The following is a 7,456-nucleotide window of genomic DNA, read 5'->3' on the forward strand; positions in this document are numbered from 1 at the left end:
TTTGACTGTTAATGTTGTTAATAAATGAAGCCTTTTCCCCTCAAGTTCACACAGGTGTCCTAGCAGAGTAACCACAGGTGTAGTTCATTATATAAACTATGTTCCACTAAGATTTACAACCAGTAAAGTGTCCACATACTTTGTCTTCATTTTAAACAGCATAGAGTTTTATAAAGGTAAACTAAACAAACTTTTTTTGTGAAATGTTTTGCTTGAAAAATCTTTCTGTAAATTAAATGCCACTTGGTTTGATATTTTGCTATCTAATGCAATGACATTCATACAAGTTGAGTCAAAGTGTTGCTGATCTCCTAGAATGTAAGAACGAAATGTATTTTTGCAGTTTGTGCAAACATTTTACTTGATAGAGTCAACAAAAAAGAATTAAAAAAAAAAATGTAAACATTAGCTCAAACGATTAGGTAATCAGGCTGAAGTATTTTATTTCATTTATTTATTTATTTGTTTAGGTGGTGCTTAAAGAGCAACTATTATGGTTTTTCAAATATTACCTTTCATGTAGTGTGTTATATAGCTGTTTGTGAATGTAAAAAAAGTCTGCAAAGTTTCAAAAATCAAAGTGCACGACAAATGGAGTTATTGACTCCCGTAAGAAAGAACCGATTCTGAACACTTGAAACGAGTGGTTAGTAATTCCAGACTTACTTCCTGTATTAACCTACCTCAAACACTACACTAAGCGATAGACCAATCACAACAGACTGGGCCAACAGATCTGACCAATCAGAGCAGAGTAGGCTTTCTGAAAGGAGGAGTTGAGAATGAATCCTTTAGGACGGATCACTGAATGAGTCGTTTTTTGACACTGGGGAAAAAGGTAATGCTGCAATTTAAATTATGAGCAAATTAAAGTGTTTTTTGACCTTGCATGAATGCAAATCTATTCTATGAGACCTTTAAAACAAAATTAGGCACATTTAAAAACCATAATAGGTGCTCTTTAAAACTCCCAGACACATTTGACCATTCAGAGGCTAAATTTCCTACCGTACATGCTAAAAAAAACACAAAAACTACAAACTTCTGATCTGTGTTAAGCTCAGAGACATAGGATTAACAGAGCTCATCCCTGCAGAGAAACACAGTGACACACACACTGATCACACAGCAGAGCTGCACAGCCACACACAGCGAATACCCCTACACCTAGCCACTAAAAGAGACCACATGTCTACAAATCTGCTGACAGCAACCATATATATCCATCTACATGAAAAACCTAACCTAGTAGGGTTACAACTGAAAAAAAAAAAAAACAGCCATTACAAATAAATCGTATTTAATACACCCCTAAGAAATATGAAGCCATCACATATAAGCACATTAAAATTATTGCATTTCACAGCCCTACATTGCACAGGCTAAATGCAGATAGAGAATTAGAAGAGAAGAGCGGACAGAGCAAGTAAGGGAGAGGCGAGATACATTTATATATGTGAAGCTGCAAAGCAGCCATTTTGGCTTATTTAGGTCACAGCAAATTCTGACAGGGTGGGGTTGAAACCTTTAACCCTTATTACGCCTCACTGTTCACAAGTGCGGATGTAGGGTGGGAGTAAAAGGAAGAGCAAAATGTAAGTAAGAACTATATCCAGCTAAAACAATGTTGGGTGGTGAGACTGATAGTCACTTGTTCTGAGTGTATGTCTTTGTATGACTGCCAAGGTGAACAGTGTGCTAGCAGTTTGACAGACATCTGTTTTGTGGCCAAAGCTGAAGCAGCAGATGTTTGATTTAGGTCAGATTTTCTTTACAAAGAACACATTACATCTCATCCTGCAAAAATTCTAATCATAAAGTTATCATAAAACATCATGAAATGAATGACAAAGAAAATAAATGAAAAGAGATAGATTAAGAAGAGAAAGAGAAAAATGAAAAGAACATAGATGATTGTTGGGAAAACATGTGAGATGGAGGAATGGAAGGACAAAAAGGATACAGAGAGAGGAGGGGAGCAGAATAAATAGGTTATCACAAGTGCTGCCAACTAGTGCTGCTTGCATGTATTTCCGGTTTCATCACCACTATAGCAGAATGATCCGTACAATTCTGCATAGGAGTATGCCTGTGCTTATGTGTTTATGGTGAGAGGGCACGTGCGTGTGGTCTCATGCAGTCTTAACTGGTCAGACACCCGCAATGCTGTGCAGTGATTAGGTGTCTTATAAGGCGGAGATCTGTGACGTCACGTCACCTTCAGCATACTAGCTATATTTAGTCCAGGCTCAAAGTGTGCTCTGTGTTGTAAAGCCTGAATGAACTAATGGCCCATCTGTTCCCAAACACAGCCTGAGTAACCCAGGACAAAGACCCTGCAGTCCTCTAGTTCTCCCTGTATCTCTGTATGTGGTGTTTACAAGTGAAACAGGCAGCTTGCCTATGGCACCATGTGTACTGCAGAAGGAGAATAGAAGAAGTATAATGTCTTTAAAACTTCAGTCACTTCTAGAGATTCTATTCTGGGAGCTGACAGCGTTCAAGCTCCATTAACACACCGTTCCTGTGAGGAATACTCTTTTAAAATGCCAGCAGAGAGAGAGAGAGAGAGAGAGAGAGGGGGGGGGGGGGGGGAGAACAACACTAATTGAATTTTTGCACAAATGACCTGGTATTAAGGGAGTCTCCAAGGCTACAATACACTGGAGGAAAAAACTTTAAATCACATAGCACTGATGTTTAACATAAAGGGAAAAATGGGTCATGAAGTTGAACAGATAACACTTTACAGTACAATAATGTTGTATTGGTTAGCATTAGTTAACTACACTGGTTAACATGAATTATTACTCGAATTATTAACATAAATTAGTTCATTAATGCATTATTATTATTTATTAATTTTTTCATAAATTAACATTAACCACACTGTTAAAATGTGTCTTTGGATGAAAATAATTTTTTTTTTTTAAAAACTGAAAATATCAACTTGTTACAACTATAACTAATATATATATATATATATATATATATATATATATATATATATATATATATATATATATATATATAAAGATATGAACAAATATTTGTGGCCGTAAAAAAAAGAATTATTAGGCCAAATGAAACTGATACTAAAAAATAACTCTTAAACAAGTATGCTTTAAGTGATCATATCACAAACTCTACTAATCTCAATTTGTTCTCTTTGTATGAACTTCACATTTCTTTTTAAAACAAATATTCAAATAAATACCAACCAAAGTTGCATATAATCTTGCAATCTTCCAAGATGAATAAATGCAGTAAAAAAAAATAGTTCATTGTTAGTTCAAGATACTCAGTGCATTCACTAATGTTATTAATAGATCAAATAAAGGTTAGAATTTCCAGAAACCTGTGCATGGTTAGATTCATCATTATCTGAGTAAACAGAGCTGTCAAAGTTTTTTGGTGACAAAAATTGGTCACATATACTATTGTATAGGCAAAAACATTGTACAGCAGTTCAACAAAAACTGTGCATCTGTGAAATTTAAGCATAAAGACAAATGTAATCTAGAAATATAAGTGAAACAATAGTTAAAATAAGACAAAATAAATGTTTTTAAAGTGTTACACACTGACTGCAGAATAAACTTTAAAAGTACTTGTGCATGGGTGTGAACACACAGCCATTATAATGGTAATTGAATTGTAATTCTGTGCCATAGCTGTGCAGATGTCCCTTTCATTTTGAGACCTATGGCACTTTGGGTATATGACCCACAGACGTCATTCCCTCACACACACACACACACACACACACACACACACACACGAAGAACTATAGATTCTATCCCCTATCCCTAACCCTACCCCTAAACCTAACCCTCACAAAAATATTCTGCATTTTTACATTTTCAAAAAAACATAGTTTAGTATGTTTTTTTAAGAGATTTGAATTATGAGGACACAAGAAATGTCCTCATAAACCACATTTATAGCATAATACCCTTGTAATTACCAGTTTGTAACCTAAAAATATGTCCTCGTAAAACACACACACACACACACACACACACACACACACACACACACACACACACACACACACACACACACACAGACGCTTAGGCTCCATTCCAACACAGAGCACAGCAGGCCAGGCTTTCTTCCGTGGCACATGCTCTGTCTTTGTTCTCCAGCATAAAGCTGGGGGAGAATGAGAAAGGAATCCTGATTTTGAGAGAGAAGGGAAGTGTGTCCGAGAAGAGGCTGTTGTGTGGAATATATTAGTTTCACACAGAGCAGCCTGTGGTCACAAATGTGACCATTATCCCTGCTAAAACACACACACACAAACAAATACCCACAAACACATACATTCTTAAAAAAAGGATTAAGGATGCAGAGTCTGCCAAAAAAAAGTCATTTATTTGAAAAAATAAAAGACTGTACAGCAGTACTGCCAAGTTAATTCTGAAAGAATATCTTTTGTCTTTTGATGAAATTGAGGCAGCCTAAATATATAGAACTGTGGCAAGTTTTCCAAGATGCTTGGAACAACCTACCTGCCAATAACATTTAAAAAAAAAAAAAAAAAACTGTGCACAAGTTTACCTAGGACAATTGGTGCTTTAAAGGCATAGGGTGGTCACACCAATTATTGATTTAGTTTTATTTATGTTTACTGCACTTTGTATGTAGTTAATTGATAAATAAAAATCATATATGGCCTTATAAAAAAATAAAAATAAAAATAAAAATAAAAATAAAAAAACATATTCATATACAACATTTTTCACAACCACCTAAAGCTTTTGTAGAGAACCTTACCTTGGAAAAATAATGATGTATTGTACACTGTCATCTCTATAAATCAGGGGTAGTAAAAACGCAGTCCAGCAGGCTGAATACAGCCAGTGGAGGAGTGCAATATGGTTCACAAAAAGATACAAACATATTCACATTAATGTTTATGTAATCTAACGGCATCCGGTTAATGAAATTAGTAAATTCCATGCACTTCATCTTCTTTTACTGCAATACAAGTTATCAAGTATCCAGTTCATTCAAGTTTATATTGGACTTTATACACTTCACAAAAGTATGTGCTATCCATAGGAATTGTTGGGGAGTAACGGAATACATGTAAGAGGATTCCGTATTTAAAATGCAAAATATTAGTAACTGTATTCCACTACAGTTACAATTTAAATCGTTGGTGATCAGAATACAATTACATTCAAAAAGTATTTGGATTATGTTACTGACCTTGAGTAATCTAATGGAATACAGTACACATGACATTTTACAGCATGTATTCTGTAATCTGCAGTGGAACAAATTTTAAAAGTAACCCTCCCAAACCTGTCCATAGGTATATCAAATTTTCAAGGGTCAAAATTTTACAAAAACCATATCAACATACCTTAAGACCTTAAAGTTGTTTGTCTTAATAGCTTGATATTTGTTATGACAACACAAAAGAATGGAACTCTGACATAGAACTTTCAAACTATCAATTTATATTGCATCACAATGTAAAATGTTGATTTAGAACATTTGTGGCCTTTAAAAGAAGCAGAACATTTTAGAGACATACAGTCATTTTCTTGATCTGACTGTATACTAGGGGTTGCACGACTACTGATTTTTATGTCGACTAGTCAAGCCCATTAGTTGATTTACTGTCACATTAACTGTAGGGCACAACCACAAACATACTTTCTGTAGCTACAAAAAAGTTTAAACAAAGATTTCTGAATGTGCTTTCACATTTAAAAGTAGACTGGTGAGAGAAAAAATAAAGCTAGAAAAAGTATCCTAACCTGTTTTGTAAGCTAGGCCAAATCGCTGTCATGGTCCTCATCAACAGGCTTTTCATTACGTTCCTGGTTTGGGTGCAAAAAGATAAGGCAATCAACAAGATCGGATGTAGGCTGGTTCACTGACGTGTAACTGTATTACTGGCCAAAGAGAAAATTTGCTCGCTGAGGGCCTTCGATAACTTTGCTAACCGAGGATAACAGTCTTGGTCAAGGGGCCAAGCATCTTTTTATTTAAAGTGTGCAACAATAGGTAGGCATCCGTCGAGCTATAAAGTAGCTAAAAGTTAACATAAGTGTCTGAATAATTTATCTTAGTGTGAATTTCCTGTACCCCTCCTCTTAAAGGAGATGATGAAATGGTTAATGTCAGCTCCTCTCATCATCTCTGGGATGAACTGAAAATGTTTGAAGTGGGGATTTAGCATGCAGGCAACAATCGGGATGCATTCCATCGGACTCCAAATTTCAACACTTTTCCATCAGTTGCCAAATCACATTCTTGAAAGAGTGAACAGCTCCCAGGTCAAATGTTCCAACACACAACGTTGTGCTGATCATGTGGAAAATCACGAGACAGATGAAGGACAGTCCAACATGCAACTCGCCACACATTATATGCATAGCCTTTGCCAAGGGCCGTAGCACAGGAATCAGGTGTTCCACAAGCTCCCACTGTGACCTTCTCTTGCCTAGCGACTTCTGAACACTTGGTTTTGTGACTGTGTCATCCACGAGCACAGCTTGCACAGCTGTCTTCTGCTCAAACAGCCATTCAGCAATGATGACAGTGGAACTCCACCATACCGGACAGTCTGGAGTTTATTAGCCTTAATGCCAAGCTGTTCCTGTCTTTTCTTCAGAGAGCCGCTGAGTTCTGAAAATGACTGACAACACACCTTGCTGCATCAATTGTCTTTGCGATGTCAGGCAAGACTAAACCTGTCTATCCTGCCAACTGCAATGTACATCCAGTACACCCAAGGTCTTTGGGAATCATTTCACAAACTGTAGGTCCATTGCCAGATTCATGCTACTGGCATTATTATGTATTGTATGTATCTTTTGTGAATTCGGTAATTGTTCACTGAGGGAATTTAGCCTTTCCTTTGCGGCTAGCATTCGCCAATGTTGGATGTCTTTTTAAATGATTATGCATAGCGCTCATATTTTGATTATATTTCAGAGCTAATTAGCATATACTGTAGATTACTGTAGAATTTGTGTCATCTTTATCAAAGTACTGCCACACATTTGAGCCACTTTGCCTTTTTAGTCAAGAGCCACCGGGCTCCATACCTGCAGTATTTGCTACAGACGACGATTTAATCACATGGTAAGTGACAAGTCGACTTCAAGCGGACAGTGTCGACTACTGTAATTATAGCTGACTAGTCTTTCCAACCCCTAATGTATACTGGACCTATCAGCTGCATAAGTTTAGCATCTTTGCATAGGACAGCAACAATGGCCTTGTCCTGTTAACAGCATTCTGGAGGTAGCTCTGGCCGATCAACAAACCAGACAGAATCTTTGTTTGTGGGAGACCTCCACCCAGAGGTGACCAAAGACCTGCTTCTGTACATCCAAATGAGATGTACACCTCCATCTCATTTGGGCCCATCTGCTCTTTGCAGCTGTGCTAAGACAGAGTGTGCAACTGCTCTTTGGGGTAAGGTTTGTCA

The sequence above is a fragment of the Myxocyprinus asiaticus genome, chromosome 43, assembly GCF_019703515.2.
Source record: "Myxocyprinus asiaticus isolate MX2 ecotype Aquarium Trade chromosome 43, UBuf_Myxa_2, whole genome shotgun sequence".
In the NCBI taxonomy this organism is placed as follows: Eukaryota; Metazoa; Chordata; class Actinopteri; order Cypriniformes; family Catostomidae; genus Myxocyprinus; species Myxocyprinus asiaticus.